General features: G+C 38.2%; 1 protein-coding gene across 3 annotated transcripts in view; it reads left to right on the top strand.

The window, feature by feature from the left end:
• Positions 1-19763, top strand: part of Nhs (NHS actin remodeling regulator) — a 328579-nt gene that overhangs the window by 293411 nt on the left and 15405 nt on the right. The gene's annotated exons all lie outside the window — the stretch shown is intronic.

A 19763-nucleotide genomic window follows, 5' to 3' on the forward strand; every position in this document is an offset into this window, starting at 1 on the left:
ACATCATCACTGTGGGTGGCTTCCACCTAATCTGGGTGGATGTGGCTGTAACTCAGCCCAAGCTCCCAAGTATGGACCACAGATGATGAAGTTGGGCTTGAGTGGAAACACCTGCAAACTCAATCAGAAGCTGCTGTGAACCCTTCATCCCACATGTGCCTTCTGGGGCCTTAGTGGGGATAAGTAAACATTTGTGCTTCCGTGTACCTATATCACTGGTGTCAGGAACACTTTGGTTTCATGGCCAAGGCATCCCAGATTGCCTTCAAGCTTGCCAGCACTCCTACTCTCTTATTCTGGTTTGAGGCTCAAAGTCTTAAGAAGTTATAGCAGTACATGTATGAGTTGAGGTTTTTGTTTAAAATTAAATGCATGACTCTAAACCCTACACCACTGTGCAAAAATGGTGGAAAATGTCTAGGTTCCATGATGCCAAACATTCAGATGGAAAGATACTTCATCTAAATCAACTTGCATGTTATAACATACCCAGATAAAATCTTAAGTAAGACTAGACAATCTACAGCAGTGGTTCTCAACCCTTTGGGGTTCTAACTACCCTTTCATATATCAGATATCTTGCATATTCAATATTTATATTACCATTCAGAGCAGTAGCAAAATTACAGTTAAGAGGTAGCAATGAAATAATTTTATGAGTGGGAGTCACCACAACATAAGGAAGTATATTAAAGGGTTGCAGCATTAGGAAGGTTGAGAACCGCTGCTCTAAATGAACCTGCGTGTTATAATATATACAGGTAAGACCTGAGAGGGAAAATAGATGATCCACAGGTATTTCTCTTATTTGCAGCCAGATAGTGGCCACCATGCTCTTCAGGTGGGTACATACTGGGTGCCATGCTGTACTCACCACATTGCTGTGATGCAACCCAAGGATAAGAAAGAAGAGTTTACGATTCCCTGATTCATTAGACAGAGTGCTTACACATGCTAGTGATTTTTCATAAAAGTCCCTACTCAATACAAGTTCTTATTAAGCTTAAATCTGCTTGCCAAAGCATTTGCTTCTAATGAGGTATTTTCTGCATAAAAACGCTAAAAATATTTTCCTATTCATTATAATGTGTTTTGCAGCTCATTAAGTTGGTTTTCTTGGGGAGGAGGTGAGACGGAAAAATTTTGAGTGTTTACAGAGGTGACAGGAAAATATAATCCTTTTTTATAATCTACATAATTTTTAATGATGTCTAAATATCTAAATAAGATGATAGGGAAAGACTTAAAGTAGTGACTAGCAATGAAGGTGCTTCATTAGCCCTACATACAGCCATGAGAAGATCCTAAATTATATTTCTGTAAGCATCTGAAAGTCTGCCTATCTCGAATTTCTTAAATCTTGCCATTTCCAAATCATTTGGAGGGGGCTGTTTTCAATTAAGTTTGGGTCACCAATTTCATTAGAAGATTTTTCATCCAAGTTATGCCTCACACACTTGGCTAGAATACACTTCTATTTGTTTGGCTTAAAAGGTCATATGTTGCTTAAAGAATAAAGGTTACAGGAATAAGGATAGGAGCTTTGCAGACAAAACCCTGGATACACATTTTCTTAGAGAACTATTGGATCAATATTTTATTAGATAGTAACTTTCCCTTTTTAATCTTATAAGACTTAGTTAAGCCATTTTTCTTCCCTTTAAAGAGCATTTATAATAAGACTCTGGTATAGGTTTCCAATACTCTGTGGACCACCAAAATATGTTCTGGTCAACGGTGGCATGGTCTGTAAAGCCAAACTACCTGAATTTGAATACTATTTTTACCATGTAAGTTGTGCACCTCTAGACTAGTGCATCCTTTCAGTCATTGTCTTAGCCATAGAAAAAGCTTTGGCACCAAAATTTGAATGGATTGTTAACAGTGCTTAATGCATGGTAAGCATTCCATATATATTAGACCTGATGATGATGATGATGATGATGATGATGATGATGGTGATGGTGATAGTTTGTCATTCCAGTCCTTGATGTGTCTATCATATAATGACAAGATTGTAGCTTTAATCCCCAGCTGCCTACTTTTTTGGTTGTGTGATTTGGAGATAGGTTATTGTAACTTTCTAAATCTTATTTTCTTTCTTTTTAAATAGCTGAATTCCAATTTCTTTGTCTGTAAGAAAGGAACAATCATTTTGACTTTACAAGGTCATTAAGTGTATTTCACATGATACTAAATAAATAAAATTAAGTTATGTGTATACAAGTCCCTAGCACAGTGCCTAAAATATATTTGAGTATCTGAACAATATTCATAGTCAATTGTAATAAAGCTCTTATCACCAAATGAAAGGCCTATAATATATATGCCCTCATAAAATTAGAGGAAATATAAATTACTTACAACTTTTCCAGAGGAGAAGAAAAACTCTAAATATTCATGTCCTTTCAGCCAGCAATTCCACTTATGGGAATTAACTCCAAGGTGATAGATCAGTCTATGTGAAGATTTATTCACTAATATGTTCATCAAAGCACTTTTTTAATAGGAAAAAAATAATTATACATATCTCAAGTCTCCAAAAAGGATCTTAATTTAATAAATTTTGATATACATTATATCCTATCCTATAGAATGTAATACAATATCATAGTATTATAGGTGAATATGTGATGACATAAAAATGTGTATTTCATCACTGAGGATTTTTAAAGTCTATAATATTTTATAGAGTGTTTCATCTCAAAACGTGTCTAGGAGTATCTGTAGATAAATGGCTGAAAAGCAATATAGCTGTGGTTTCCAAAGCTGTGAATGAAGATGCCTTGTGGCAGTGCTGTAAAGCTCATACAGAGGCCATGAGATACTAAAAACATTTCCAAGGACACAGCGCCATTACTCCAGTGACATCTGGCTATGGCTCCAAAGTAACTCCACAACTCCTACAAATAAGAGGGAATGCTTGGCTTCTTATCGATTTACTTATCTGAAAGGTTCTGCAAGAGGAATTCACAAAAAGCCAAACTGCTTAAGTTTAGCTTAAAGCAGACTATTAGGTGAGAATTTAAGGTATGCCTCTAAAGAATAGCAGCCTCTGTCATCATGCAGACAAAGCAAGTGATTTCAGGGAAAGATTTGCTAATAAGATTATCTTGTGCAATATGCTCTTGGATTCTGAGGTTCTACCACTAGCAACTGTGTAGTTCTCTCTTTTTTTTTTTTTTCTGGAGAGAGGAAAGTTTGTTTGTTTTTTTGGTTTTTCGAGACAGGGTTTCTCTGTGTAGTCTTGGCTGTCCTGGACTCACTTTGTAGACCAGGCTGGCCTCAAACACAGAGATCCACCTGCCTCTGCCTTCCGAGTGCTGGGATTAAAGAAGTGCGCCATCATGCCCGGCAAATTTCTCTCATATTGGAAGAGACACTAGCCCTGCTTCAAGTTCAATTTTAGAATATCAACGTTAATAAAGGGCAAAAGACTTATGTGATATGAAAGGAAAGCAGAATCTAGGAAAGATAAGGTGATTGTGGATTTGAGCTGCAAGAAAAGGATCAAAATGTCCATTCTCATATAGCATCTCAAGATTCTGATGACTTCATTATGGAGAATTCAGCTTTGAACTGGTCAAGGACCTAAAGTCTTATTTGGACCTGGCTGAAAGCCAAATATACAAAATTTATGGCAATATATATATACTTTCCAAGAGCCTAACAAAGAGAGATACCCTAAGAGCTACTCCTTATCCACCTGACTGGACTGTTGTCTGCAAACGCATTTGTTAAGTGACAGGATACTATTTACTGTGGACAGGAGAGATAAGGAAAGAAGGGTCCCACAATGGTGTGTGTTTGTGTACTGAACAAAAACTCAGTTATTGAAAACTCCTTTATCTTCAGGTAGGATTCTTGAAGAATTTTCTCCTTGCCTAGATTGTAGTCAAATTAGGAATAGCAGGTGGGTATGATAATATGGGGCATTTTCCAGAGCTACAACAGATTTTACATATTTCTGGAAGATTAGTTCCTAGGTATTTAATCATCCAATTATTGCTTCAGATGATAACCTCACACTGGTTCTTCTAATTGGCTATCATTTGTGTAAACAAAAGCAACTGACCTTTGTGTGTTGACATCTTGCTTTCTTCCTGAATGTGTTGATCATTTGAATTATTTTTCCCCTTTGGTTATTGAAAATTTGTCTGCTGTGCTTTTCAGTTAGACACAAGTTTATTTCATTTTCAATTCTTATGTGTTCAGTTGATCTATTTTATTAAACTTAATGTTAGAAAGAAAGGTATATGAAATACACAAATATCGAGGCCAGCTTGGTCTACAAAGTGAGTCCAGGAGAGCCAGGGCTACATGGAGAAACCTTGTCTTGAAAAAAAAATAATGAAAACACACAAATATCCATACATTAGCATAAAATTCAATTTTGTGACCTGATAAGCTGTGGTCATATGTTGGGGGAGGAGGTCCCCTTCTGTCAGAGGCTAGGGGAGGGAAATAGGACAGAAGAAGAAGGGAAGGTGGGAACAGGAAGATACAAGCAAGGGAATAACAATCGGGATGTAATAGGAATAAATTATGTTAAATTAAAATGTAAAAAAATGTTTTGGAAAAAACAATTTTGAAATCTTTAAAAATTCCCATGCTGCCCAAACTCCCATACAGAATTAAAAATATAAATAAAACAGAGGAACATAACCCTCAGACTTCTATCACACACATGAAAAGGAAATCCACACAGTGTGTTTGTGTGTATTATACTGGGCGGGGGTGAGGTAAGCCAAAGCAAGTACTCTACTACTGAACTATGTCCTAAATTATCTGTTTACTTTTCATTATGAGACAGGGTCTTGCTAATTTGCTCATTCTGGCCTTTAACTTACTTTGCAGCTCAAGGTATTATTGAACTTGAAATCCTCTGGCCTCTTCCACAGGCCTGGCCAGGTACTATATTAAATTGTTGGGAAATACATAGACACTGCAATAAACTGGTACTCCATCCTAAAAAACAAAAGCCTTGAAGTTTACTTGTGAAAAGGCTCATCATAAGGTTTGCAGTTTGTGCGTTACTGGCAGGGGATTAGAAGGGGGCCGATAAGAAATTAGAGGGAAGGCTGTAAGGTTATATGTGAATAAGCTCCACAAGGTAAACAAAGTAGCTTGTGGATGTCTGAAATGTGTTTTGCATTCTTCAACAGCTCAGTTCAGCTCAGTGCAATCCATGCATCCACTTAGAGTTTTTCATGTCTGAAATTGTGCATAAGCAAACACAACATTTACATTATGTTCAAACCACGCTCCTAAAATACCAATTGCTTTGGAATTAATGCAAGTTTTCAAAATGAGCATATCAGAACTGGCTGTAGAGGAAAGATAAATCAGAACAAATGAGGTTGGTTTACCTACAGGGCATGGGTGAAGATAAGAATGGAGGAATGGAAAGGAGGCAGTGGGGCTGCTGAGCAGTGACATTTCTTTGAGCCTATGTTTTTGTTTGTGTTTTTGTTGTTGTTGTTTGGTGTTTTGCATACCGTGTAGTCTTAAAGCCCAGAAAATAATTCATGAATCCTCTACCCATAAATAAAGAACATCAACCAGGAAGTAAGAACCCCAAGTGGAAAGCAAACAATAACAAACCAGCCTAACTATATCACAAATGAATGATAAACCCACCCTAGAGGAGGGGAAGAGTATGTCTAGCATTGATAACTTTGGAAAAAGTATTTTGCTTTGGTTTCATTTCATTGCCACCAAACTTATTTATGTATGCATCTGCAACTATAATTTGAAATGGAGCAATCAAGCACAGCCAGGGATGAAAATGGATGACAATACAGCTAAAAGAGGGAAAGCTATAAACTTAGGAACTCCATGCACATTAAAAAGCCTCAGTTGACTAACACATGACTATCAGACAATGCCTGTATCTCACAGTTTATAATCACCTTCCCTGATCATAAAATATGAATGATACTTTATAGTGAGTTTCTCATGCATTTGTACTTGTGTCGTTGTCCCTGCTCCCCATTTGCTCTCTATTCGCCAAGCTTTTGCAGTGGTATTCTCAGTCATTCCTTTAAGAACTGTGTATATTTTTTCTTTCATAAGCACAGAAATAAGTAAGTAAACACTAAGTCAGAGAATTGACATCTGCAGGCAGATATATGAATGAAGAGACTATGCAGACAGACTTGGATGTCAACAGCCTTATCCAAGGAGGATTAAATTTAACTGACTTTGGCAAAGAAACTGTTTTGGCTTGCTCAAAGGTCTGTCACTGCAACTCTGGTTGTGACATCACTGCCAGGCTCCATGTTTCTAAGGGATTAGCAGTGGTCTACACGAGGAACAAGAAGTATAACTAGGTAACTAATGCTACAATACATTCCATGCTTTGAACTTGCGTTCGGAGCTGACCACAGGAAGCATAGTCACTTGCCAAGTTAAAGCTAAAAACCTTAAAATTAAAAAGTTAAAGTTAAAAGCTTAAAGACTCTGAAAACCGTCTTTAAATCTTGAGCAGGAGAAATTAAGCACCTCCCCTTAAGCAGGTAAGGTAACATTTGTAAATGAAGAAGCAGTAAACGGAGATGGAAGAAAAAAGACTATGACCATCATTCCACTGTGTCCTATTTACACTAAAAGTGGCTTTGTGGTTAAGGAGCACTTCTGCAGCTAACATAAATTAGCAATAATGTGCAAAGAAGGGGAATGATGGTTGGACAGGGCAATTCCCACGCTCTGTTTCTTAGATACTGCTGCTAAAGAACAATTTGGTCTTAGTCCTTTGGCCAAGAAATCAGATGTTCAGGGCCTGGAGAGATGGCTCAGAAATTAAGAGCACTTGTTGTTCTTCCAGAGGACTCAAGCTCCTTTGCTAGCCCCCAGCACATGCAGTGTTCACAAGCACTGTTAGCTCCACCTGCAGGGGATTCTGCACCCTTTTTGGACCATACTGAACACTGTACTCACATGTGCAAAGTCATACACATATAAACATATAGTTTAAAGTTAAAATCTGAACATAATGAATTAGATACTCATATTCTTCTCTAGGTCTACCTTCACCAAAACCTTAACAAACTCTGGATATAACACTGGCTATATCCTTCTGGATGATCCAATTTGTAGTGATGCCCAGTTGCTCATTGAGATGCTCAGCTCTATGTGTATAACACATGAAATAGCTCACTGTGGGATAGCTGAAGTCTTTATCTAGATCACATAGTTGCAATACAAAGTGTAGATTGTTGATTACCTTGTTGAATGGTCCTGACCTATTCACATCTCTGCTCTTTGTACTTTCATCTGTGGTTCATAAGTCAGTCAAACGTCTAATGAATCCAAAGATGTTTACTGGGACTTCTCTATCTAGAAAGAAGACTCTGATCAGGGAGTTAAGATCACATTCTAGAATTCGCAGAACATCTTCCTAGCTAAGCGTCTTAGTCTCCTCTCTGTCCAGGCTGGTGACACAATTGTAAAGGCAGACAATGTGTATGCAAATGTCTTTCTTGATCCCTACAAGTACTTTACTCAATAATGACGTGGAGGCTCAGAACTACATCTCAACCCGAGTGCTTCCAAGAGCATCCCTGTCAGAAGCATCAGGGTCAAGTTGATTTTTAAAACTCAGCTCTACTCTAAGTAGGGACTTACTTTAAAAAAAAAAAAAGAATGAGTTAGCAATTCTGAAACTGTATACCTATATACCAAGATTGAACAAGTCAATAAATGTATTGTAGCGAAAGAATCCAGGTGTGCTACTATTGTTGAAAGGAGGTATAAATAAGCTAAGTGGGAAGTCAAGAATGAATTCTGAGGTATAGGATTGGAGTTTGAAGGGTCAATATACATATGCACTCATATTCATGTAGAGTTACATATATGTAGACATCTATGCATGTATATATGAATGTATAGCTATGTATTGGCCTAGCTTATCTCAGAAGCCTTTAGGATTAAAAGAACTCTGGTAACACTGAGCATATCTAGTGGCTATATCTTGTCTCCAAAATAGCAATATCTAAGAAAAGGACTCCGTGGAGAAAAGGTTTATCTAAGACTGGGTTAGGAAAATATAAGACAAGCCTGGATTATCTTGTAGTATCAGAAAGTATGAGAGTGCTCAAAAAACAGTAAGGAAGCATGTAAAAGATCATAGCAAACGACATGAAGGAGCTGTCATTGGCCAAATCTGGTACACTTTGAGCAGGAAAATAAACAATGATAGTAATGATTTCTACCATAAAAAGATAAACTGTAACTCTCTGTCTCTCTCTGTCTCTGTCTCTCTCTCTATGTCACTCTGTCTCTCTCTGTCTCTGTCTCTCTGTGTCTCTGCCTCTCAATCTCTGTCCTCTGTCTCTCTGTCTCTGTCTGTCTGTCTGTCTGTCTGTCTCTCTCTCTCTCTCTGTGTCTGTGTGTGTGTGTTCGTCTATTCATGTACATTCATAGGTCACAGATTAACACTAGGATAGGTCCTAAATTGCTTTTCCAACTTAGTTTTTGAGATAAAGTCTTTCACTCCATGTAAAACTCACCATTTTGGTTAAACTGAATGGCCAGTGAGTTGCCCTAGGATCTGTCTTTGCTTCCACCCCAAAGCTGGAGTTACAGGCAAATAGCATCATTTGTGACTTTTTGGTGTAAGTTGTGGGGATCAAAACTCAGGTCCTCATGCTTCCAAAGCAGACAATTTGCCCGCTAAGCCATATCCCCAGAACTCCTACTGAATGAATTAGATAGATAAATAAGTTAACATATGGAGGATTGGCATACTTTCTTACATAGGGATTCTAATTAATGAACGTAGAGGTAATATTGAAAAAAAAGATCACCATTAGCAAAACACTGTGGCAATAAATTTTGCAGGCAAGAGTCAACAACAGATTAAAATTAGTTGGGTGAAAAACATTAAAAGAAAAGGATAGTTGTGTGGTAGCCAATTTATCACCCCTATTAAATTTTTTTTATTCCAAAGAAACAGTAAATTTAACTCAGAAAGCTGATAAACACAATCTTAAGCAAGTGGTGAAAGTTCACATGGCCAGTAATAGGGAATTCCTTTATGTGACCTCCTGATAAGATGTATTGAGAGTCCATTTAATATGGAACTCTTGCCAAGCAAAGTCACCTCAATCTCAGCATGAGAAAGCATTGGGCAAATCTATTTTCAAATTAAAATAGTTTATCCGTACTCTTTAAAAATGTAAAAATTGAAGGCAATTAAGGAAATTTGGGAACTAAATGTAGTGTGTGATCCTGGATTGGATCCCAAGTGAGCAAGTGGGTATGGATTAGAAAACCAGCTGTTAGTTAGAACTATTTAGGTTCTCAGCCTTCCTAATGCTGCGACCCTTTAATACAGCTCCTCATGTGGTGGTGACCCCAAACCATACAATTTTTGTGTTGCTACTTTATAACTGTAATGTTGCTACTTGTATGAATGATAATGTAATATATATGATGTGCAGGATATTTGGTATATGACCCTCAAAGGGGGTCATGACCCATGGCTTGAAAGCTGCTGGTTTGGAGGCCCAGAACAGACAGAATGAATATATATTCAAAAGGAAGTTGTCAGATTGGTTTGCAGGATATGGTCTGGGCAGTCCTATAATGGCTGCCTCACACTGGAGAGGCAGAGAATGCAGTAGTTGTTCAGTCCATGATGCTAAATGGCCCTGCAATCCCAATCTGGCACCGAAGCCATGTAGGGTTCTGAGAGAGCTGCTGGTCTTCAGCAGTCTATGTTGGACGTCTGAAAAAGCTGATTGTAATATTAGGAAAGGAATGCAGCTGTGGAAGCAACAGGATAGACGAGCCTACCAGCAAGTATGAAGACAAGTAAGCGAGAACCAGTGTCCTTCTTTTATGTCCCTTTATCTGGACTGCCACCACAAGGTCCCACCCATATTTACGGTGGGTCTTCTCATTTTCAACAGTCTGATCAAGAAAATCCCTCCCAAGAGAGCCCAACAGTTTCTGTTTTAGTTGATTTGAGATATCATCAAGATGACAAGCAATATCAGCCATGATAAGTCCACCCCTCATCAACTTGACATCCAATCATGTCTCCTTACATCGTGTTTAATTTCCAAATGAAAACAATAAGAGATATAATTCTGCCTAACATAACTATGCCACATATAATCACCAATGAATTATATATTCTTTTTATAATTTATAGCAAAATCCCTTGAGGAATGCTTCATCTTTTAGTGCCTTATAAAGTAATATGATAATATAGATTTACAACACTTAACCACTGATATTATCTCAACTGATGTTACAGTAGATGCTAACAAAAGAGAGGAAAGAAAGAATAAGCCACTCCTGTTTTTTCTTTTATTTTTATAGCTTTATCAGGGAAGCATGCATATGTAAGCATATTCATGTGCATTTTTATAAACTTGCCTATTTTTTGCTATATCCCACTGAAGTGGAATCTTCATCAATTTTGTCAATGCAAATTGATTTTAAGATTTTTTTTTAAATTCTTTCATTGGAACAGAACATTGTAAGAGAACCATCTTGGCTTCAATTTCATGTCTTTAGGTCTCTTTGCGACCAGCCTCTCTTCAGAGCAAGTTTGCTCTGTATCCTTATCTTGAAGGGTTGCCCTCTGGCTTCCATTGCTTACTTTACTTGCTCATATTATACAAATGATCAGAAATATGTGTCACAAATGGTAGATTATAGTTAAGCCCAAGGGGTCAGAGCATATTCACATTCCAGGCCATTTGCAGCTGACTAGAGGAACACCAAGTTATGACCTGAACTCTCTCCAGAACATTCCTGCAAAACTGAAGCAGCATATGCTTCCTAGAGCTTCAAACAAATTATATATATACGCACACAAACATGTTCTTAAAAAATACAACAGAAACATTCATTTCAATTAAAATCTTCTTTTCTGCAAGCAGTCATGTGGCCTTACCTGGTATTTATAACTACCTTCCTCTGCTGCCCATTTTGTATTTCTCCTACCCTCAGCAAACTCCTTAGCAGGTCTTGGTTCTTTCCCTGAAGGAGTGACACACACTGTCATCTCTGTAGGGTCTGAGCCATTTGTCCTCCTGCCTGGATTGGATTGTAGTTTCTCCTTGATCTTAATCATAGAACTCGGTAAGCACCAAGAAATGCCCTGAAGAATCTCCTGCACTCCCGACGTAATCTTCCCTATCTATGCTGTGGAGAAGCAATCAAATTTCTCCCTGAAAGTCTGGATCAATCAACCCCTTTCTAACACTATTATTCCTTTCTTAGCTTGTTGACTTAAGGGCATCAGAAGTCCAAAGTGGCCAGGGGAAAGTATTAGTTTCCAGTTCAATGGAGGGAGTTTTTGTTCTGTCTCCTAGAAGAATCACTTTCTTCTCTGGAATCAAAACTTCTAGGGCAGCAGAACTTAAGGTCCCAGGAATAGAAAGCAAATATGTTCCTAGTGGGTGACTAGGAGTGACAGTGACTGAAAGCATTCCCATTTCCATTATTTGATCCCTAGAATCATGGCTATGGGAAAGACCATACTATACATGGGATATTGATTCAAAACATATATAACCTTTTGCAGAACCCTGCTGTGGCCATCCAGGCTACTGTTTCCTAATCAGCATCGGAACTGCATCTTTAAAAGTTATATCAAGCCAGATGGTCAGGATGGTAGAGAACATGATAATTATTTTGTCAGTTACTTTCTTGTTGCTGTGATAAAATAACATGACCAAAAGCAACTTAGAGAAGAAAAGATTTATTTTGGCTTGTGGCTCCAGAGATAAAGGATCCCTAACGGCAGGAAAGACATAACCATAGCTGATCAAGGAAAGCATGACCTGGGAAACTGACTGATCACACTGTCATCCATACAAAAGAAGCACAGAGAGAACAGGAAGTAGGGTGACCCTAAAAGCCCATCCCCAAAGATGTGCTGCCTCCAGCAAGGTTCTACTGATCCAAACAGCACCCACAGCATCAAATGTTCAAAACCATGAGTCTATTGTTATGCCTTTCTTGCCATGGTCCCTCATCCCAGACTGGCAGTTAGCTTCACCTATCATCTGTTTCTGCATTTCCCACGGCCAACTCACCACACCTCCTCAGAGATAACAGTCAAGTCCAGCCACCTAGTGTCCCTCTTTCAGAGGTCCACTAGACCTGTTTAGTCCTTCTGAGGTCCCAAAACATTACTGCCTGTAAGGCAGCATCCACTACACAGAATTCTTGGCTACAGCTTTATGAAGGACTTTGAGCTTTGGTGGTCCGTCACCAGCCAAGCTAAGAGGGAAGAAATGGGGGCAAAGGAGAGTGTTCTCTATGGAAGGCACATTCATATTCATCCTCTCCTGCTCCCTTTCCTGCTCCCTCTATCTCTCTCTGTCTTTGTCTCTCTCTGTGTGTCTTGTCTCTCTCTCCTTCCTTTCATGATGTGAGCTGACCACTCTACTCATGGCTCTGCCATGCCAACCCCACAAGGATGAAACTATGAGCCAGATGTTTCAAAAATCTTTCTTATATTGTTTTGTTCAGTTAATTTTGTCACAGTAACAAAAAGGTAATACACAGGAAGAGAAGAAGTTGATACTAATTTAACGTAACATTTCAGAAGCAGCAATACCTGTTACACCTCACATCTAACTTACCTGTTTTGCCTTCTCAGAAATTAGATGGATCTTGGACCTGACTGTAAGTTGCTGGTGACTGCTTTTGTGCTTTGCTAATTCTGATCTAGTGTTTGTAGTGAAGGAAATCAGCATAGTGCCTGACATGTAGATACAGCTACTGATGATAGCTGACTCCAGCTGTCAGCCTGGGGGAGGGGACAATAGTCAGGATGATGCCACAAAATAGAAGAGAAAGACCCTTCGTTCTCTTGTGGCCTTCTAGTCTCCTTTTAGTAGCCTATTGGCAGAAACTAATGGTGAGCATATAACAAGACAGAAATATTTGCAGAACCTCAGCACTACAGAGCAGAATACGGGAGAATAGATTTGGAGTAAACAAACAATCATTTGTTCAGCAGCACAATAGCTGATGAAAGAAAGCTTTAACTAGTAAGCCTGGTTTGCATTAAGTATTGTGAAAAATAAAGAAAATGCTTTGTTGTAGAATTTAGTTTGGGGATTCTTTTAAAAATATTACCCTGGTTGTGGACCATCAATAAAATTACTTGTCTGTATTCATCATTTTATAGAATATTCTTGCATACCTGAGACTTTAACACTATTCAAAATATAGGCAGACAATGGAATAGTCCTAACAATAAAAAATTGAATTATTGATATACACAACTACTTTGCTAGATCTCAAAGGCATTATTCTGGGTGAAGGAATCTAGTTTCCAAAGGTTACGTAGTCTACAATTTCACTCAAATAACGTTCTCAAAATGACAACACCATAGCAACAGAGAACAAATTAGTGGCTGCTAGGATTTGGTAATGGGGACTCTGTGACTATAAAGTAATAGCGCAGGGGAGTTTGTGAAAGTCATGCAGCAGATCTGTGCCCCAGTCGTGGTAGTGGTCCATGAGTGCTTACATGTGATACCATCCATAGAGAAGGAGAATGAGCAAAGACAGGAGCTTGTGTGAGAGAAAGTCTTCTTATGCTCTTTAGATGACCTTGTTGAGTTTTTGTCACATCTGCCCCGAATTACCTGTGCGTAGCTTCAATGGGAATGGAACCCAACCGGGACAGCATCTCCCCACTTCTGGCTTCTTCTGCTGGCCCCTCTGATTCTGGTTAAAGGGGTTGTGGTGTTTGAAGCAGTTCAAAGACTCTTTCTTCCTATTACTTCAAAGCAGAGCCCTCCTTTTCCTCATTTGTCTCTTTTATTTGCTGTTAGCAGCCTTTGAGGGTTGATGGAGCTGGGTGACCCTTGGCACGGGCTCCCCTCACTGGCAGAACTGGCCACAAGGAATGAATAAGATACTTTCTGGCATGGGTCTCTCAGTCACTATGGCCAGTGAGCCTTGTTTTGTGTTCTCTTTGACAGTCCAGAGCAATTCCTGTGAGTAAATGACTGAACTGTGCAGTAGGTACCAAGTGTTCTCCACCCCAGTCTTCCTGAAGACCTCTTTTCCATTCATGTGGGACTACTTTCCATAAATGCTTCTAAATATGATTTTGTTAAGCTCTGTTTGTTTAAAATATTTCATTAAAAGCACACGATTAAACAAAGTGTTCTAGAACTTTAAAATATTTTTTATTATTCTGTTACTCCAGAAATTTTTATTCCATTTCAGCAAAAGCAAAATGTTTTATGGTTAAACAGTTGCTTTCAGAGACCCCATCTTTGGGTACAAATTGTACCACTTCCCTTGTCATTCAAACTTTCCTCATTATGGGTAGATTTCACACCCCAAATATCTATCAAAAGAATGTAATTAAAAGATGAAACATTGAGGGTTGAACCCAGAGTATTGTGCATATGCAAGACAAGTGTGACCACTGATGTTGTGCTTGGCTTGTTTTAGACATTTTCTAAAATCAATGTTTGGATTATCAATAGTATGTATTTTTATATTTTATTTATTTTGTGTATATACATTACAGATGCACATGACACAATATGCATGTGGAAAACTTGCAGAAGTCAGTTCTTTCCTTCTACCACACGGGCACTGGGGACTGAACTGAAGTCGTCAGGATTTGAAGCAGGTGCCTTTACCTACTGAGCCATCTCTTCAGCCCATGTATACATTTTAGATTATTGTGTGGCATTACAGTTTTATGAATGCAATACCCTACAATCTGTTTAGCATTCAGTTGTTGGCAGGCATTTAGGTTAGTTGTTTCTAATTGTATGATTTTATTTTGTTATTTGGCTTTTGAAAATATGACTGCTTTAAATATTTTTCTTCAAGGCTTCTTTTGACTATATTTATTTTTCTTCTTTCCATAGACCTAGCAGGGAATTAAAAATAGACATATGTTTAACTTCATTAATACTACCCAAAAGACTCTAAGGTGGTTGTACCATTTTCATCAGCTCTCATCAATTTAGAAGCATTCTAGTTGCTCTGCATCTTTGCTAATACTAGATGTTAGCTTCTACTCTTTTTCAGTTCAGCCATTCTATAGTTTCTTGTGGTTTATATTCAGATTGCCCAGTGAGTGATGATAGTGAGTAAATTTGTAAACATTTGTTTATCTTTTGTATGTCTTTTTTTTTCCAACTATCCTTCAGAAGACTTGAGGTAGTAATGACTATGTTCATCAGGGAAAACCAGTAATGGTATACTTTGGAAAGGCCGATTTATCAATGATAGAGCGTGTTTCCCAGGTTTGAGTAATTATACTTTTTAGCACTTTAAATAAATATGAATGAATAAAGTAGATAAAGAAGAACTTGGTAAGCATCTGTTCATAAACATGTCCCTTCCTGGCCTACAGCCATTGTGTTCTAAATTCATCTTCAGTGACATACCCTTGGATTTTTCATGGGAAGTTCTTATTAGCACCTTTATGCACATTTGATGGTTTGATTTTCTTTGGGCCTCAAAGCTAGCTAGGAGTATGGAGTGGTGTGTTTGGACATTTGGGACTCACGGTGGTGTGCTAGGCAGGGTGGGGCCTTTGACAAAACTGAAGGTTGGGAGTGAGCCTCAGCCCAGCAAAAGCAGAGGTTGTCCCCTAAACCTCTTTCTCATTCATTATTTTGTTTGCCACTGCTTATTCAGCTTGGTGAGTACAGCAGTTGAAGACATGGGAAGAAAGAAGCACGGGATGAATCAAAAAATGATATTATTAAAGATGCTTGGAAAGATGATCACAGTGCCAGCCAGTGGGAGACTTTGAGATAGTCGCAAGGGAAAGGGTGTGCTCTGTCATGGCAGCAGTAAGAGAGTGACATGTGAGGAAGGCGTTTCCAAAGCTCTTTAAGCCTTAGAGAACGATCAAAGTGGTTCATATTTATGTACAACACATCCACACACACTCCTGCATAGAAGAATCTGAGGCAGATGGGCTCCTCCATCTCACAGATGGGCCATAGTATGCACATTGATGCAGAGATTGGTTTCAAAACAAACAAGCCCTGTGGCAGAGTGATATTAAAAGCCCATGTCACCTCACTCGAAATCTCCTATGGATTGTAAAGGATATCTTCACTCTAAGGTTTTACTCCTGTATTCTAATAGATTGTAATGCCTCACCGCCAGTAAATACTTCTCAAGCTTAAGACAGCATGATAGTCATAAAGCAGCTCTGAAATTCGACAGCTATAAATGCCATGTGGTATCAGTTAGATCACAAACCAGAGCCAATTTTTCAAAACATTTCCTGCTGGAATACCCACAACATTTTAACAGATGTCTTTTGGCAAGTTTTGAAGCAAAATAATCCCCGATCAGCATATGAAATAAAGTCCAACAGAAAGCAAAATATGGAGGAGAATGATTTTTTTTTTCATCCTCTGGCATTAAGAGATAGATTTGGGGAAATTGTGAACTCTTCGGAGAAACACTTGTACACAGCCACAAAAGTCAAGGCATGAACTTTTCTCTCTCACATATACCACAAAAAAGGATCAGGTTTTGAAAATATCCTTTCAGTGTTCACTAGAGAAATTTCCTTGCCTACTTTTGAGTATAATATTTATTATTTCTTCTTCTTCTGAACACTGATCATAACTCTGGGTTTGGTTGAGGCAATCTTAGGAGAAATGAGGGGAAATGACTTGAAAGTACAATGGGTTCCACAGAGACTAAAGTGGAGGGAAGCACCAAAGAAGAAATCTATTGTTAGGAGCAAGATGGACATGATTGATCCTGACTTATTCAACAATGTAGTAATTTAGTCTGAAGCATCTCAAAATCAATGGTAGAGGGTCAAGATGAAAGCCTAGGAAAGGAGAATGAAATGGATTTTTCATTTTTCTTCAGCATGTTTTATGAAACTATCAATAGTATAGACAGGTTAAAAAGAATTATACAGTAAGCATACTGTACACAAGAGATAAACTATGTTGATTTTGAGTCTGACAGTTGTTTGCAATGGAACTGATTTTCACCTTCATGTAAGAAATGCTCTTGAATGAAATGGTGATCTTCTAATACTCTTCCCACACAGTTATTCTAAAGAAACAAGTGTTGCTCACTGCCACTTCTGCACTAAGTGATGTTTCTAAAAGCAGAGATCCCTATGGGCATTCTTCCATTACCAGTTGTTTTGCATGCATCTTGCTGGTGTTGTCTTATTTTCCCGTATACTGTATCATTTTTGTACTAAGAACTGTACTGAAAAATGATGTGTAGGTGGGAATAATTTGATGCCATTTCTTTAAGAGGAATTTTTGTTTCTTTATATTGGGCACACTGAGGTTCTGGCAGCACAACAAATATTTATAGAACACTATTAAATCAGTGGTAATACACTATGAATAAATAATGGCTAGCATTCTTTGAATGAGCAATGGGGTACATTTACATAAGGCCATTAAAGAATAATTTCGTTTATACAAATTTGATCAATGCCCAGCTTTTCCTCAACTTATTCATCAGTACCTATTAAGGAGTAGCACTCTGGTCTAAGTAGAGATGCCCTGAGGTGGCACTGGCTTGAAATCGGATGTCTTAGATAATTTAGAGAAAAATTCTATGAACTGATTTCTACATTCATTATATAAAAATATAATCCAAAACAATCAGAACCATTTTGCTTCCTTTGATTAACACACAGAAAAGAGGAGAGTTCCAAACACAAGACTCAGATAATTCATAATTCAGGGCAAGTCTAAAACCATAACTACTATTACAATCACAGATATCATAAATCTACAGGGAGTCTAATTAGATGTAGGTGGAGGCAAGAAAGAGGACCATCTCTCCACCCCAAAGCTCAAGGCTACTCATTTCCAGCATTTGCATGCTGTAGGTTGGGGTTGCCATCAAAATGATAGAGAGGTGCTTTGCTGAGGCTGAATCTGCTGGGAGTATAATCCAAGGAGCCCTTGATTTGATCATAGTGGCCTACAGTAATGGTCTGCACTGTCTGGATCCAGGCAAGGCCACTCTTAGTCATTGCTGGGTCTTACCTCACACTTGTTTGATATATAGGTAGGTTTTGGAAACGAATAAAAAACAAAATCCACTCCTCATCTCTCAATAATACTGAAGAGAAAAGTTGACTTGTCAATATTAATTTCATTCACATTTCTTGAACTGCAGTCTCTTATTATATAATTTTTTTGAAAATTTCTTTATGCGATACAAAGCCTTTAATTTATTTGGAGCCATTTATTCCCCATATCAACTGGACACATTGAGGCTCCCTTTTGCTTCTGCTGTTTTATGTATTCCAGTCCCTTATATGAGACTTCGACATCTATGGCTGACTCTGAGTATAGAACCAGAGTGAAGTCTGAACTCAGGTGATATCTAATACATCTCTCCAAGTGGAGGAGCCTTAGAGTCTTTAAACTCATTGGTGTTAATATCTAGTAGAAACACACTGAGCATGAAGAAATGACATTTACTCTACATAAAAAATAATGAATGACCCTATCAGCTAAAACTTAGAAACTTAAATTAGAATTAGATCTTGACTGCTTCTCGTAACACATGCCTGCCATAGGTTTAAGAATAACTAGGTTCAGTATTCACCTATACCAATCCACTTGTGGAACCAGGAGTTTCCGGTGGTTTTCTGTCTGCTTTTATGTATTAACTCTAGTAAGACAGACAAGTTCATGGTATCTGCTCCTTCCTGAGATCTTGGACATGCTTCTAATTTTATTTTATTTTTTCATAACAGCTAAAAATACACAGATCTCTGGTATCATTTGATTGAGGAAGTATTTTGGTTAGCTCTTATGAGGGTGCACAACTGCTATCATGAGAGACTAAAAGAAATTAAATACAGGAATTCCCAATTTACTAGGAGAACATGTGTGTGTGTGTGTGTGTGTGTGTGTGTGTGTGTGTGTGTGTGTGTGTGTTTTCAAGATACTTTGATAATTTGTCTTATTTTAAAGCGCTGCTATAAGGTAAGTACTATAATATATGCATAACTGAATCCAAAGCTAACTTAGACTCACAGGCACATCCAACCTTTTTCATTGCAACAACATTGCTATCTACAAAGCCCTTACTTACACAGATATACAAATCAAGCTGCTGAAAAAACATAGTAAAAAGGTTGCAATGCTTTTAGTAGGTTTAAAATTTTGTATTGGGCTACATGCATAGCTATCCCCAGCTATATGCAGCCTGTGCGGATTCTTACCTGGTAGTAGTTAAAGAGTTTCAGCCAGACATGGTAGACCATGCCCATAATCCCAGCACCTGAAAGGCTCAGGCTGGAAGACTGTGGGTTAGAGATCAGCCTGGACTGCATAATGAGTCTCTCTCAAAACAAACAAGAATAATTTCAATGTTTTTCTTAGTAGATCCTGAAGCGAGAATACTAATTACCAAATTATTTTCCAAGCAAAATTGGCAATATAAGTTGTTTCACCCACTACAAAATAAAATACAGGGTCTCTTCCTATAGGTATGATAAGATGTTGTCAGTCCAGGATTAAACCAGTTGTGGGGTGTGTGTCAGGAGAAAACACCCATGAAACCAATGGTCTTTAAATATGCTTGATATTTGAGCAAATGTGAGCAGTCAGCAAGAGGTGATCTCTCAGGCAGTTCATGGGAAAATAAAGCCATTCTAGGGAAAGCAAATAATTTAGTCTTTCCCACATTAGCAAGACTTGGATCGAAAAGATGGGGAAGTGCAAACATGCGGACCTAAATTTGAAAGCACAGTGTAATGGTACACACAAATAGTTCCAGGGCTAGAAAGGAGA

Source organism: Acomys russatus, chromosome X (assembly GCF_903995435.1).
Source record: "Acomys russatus chromosome X, mAcoRus1.1, whole genome shotgun sequence".
NCBI classification, from domain to species: Eukaryota; Metazoa; Chordata; class Mammalia; order Rodentia; family Muridae; genus Acomys; species Acomys russatus.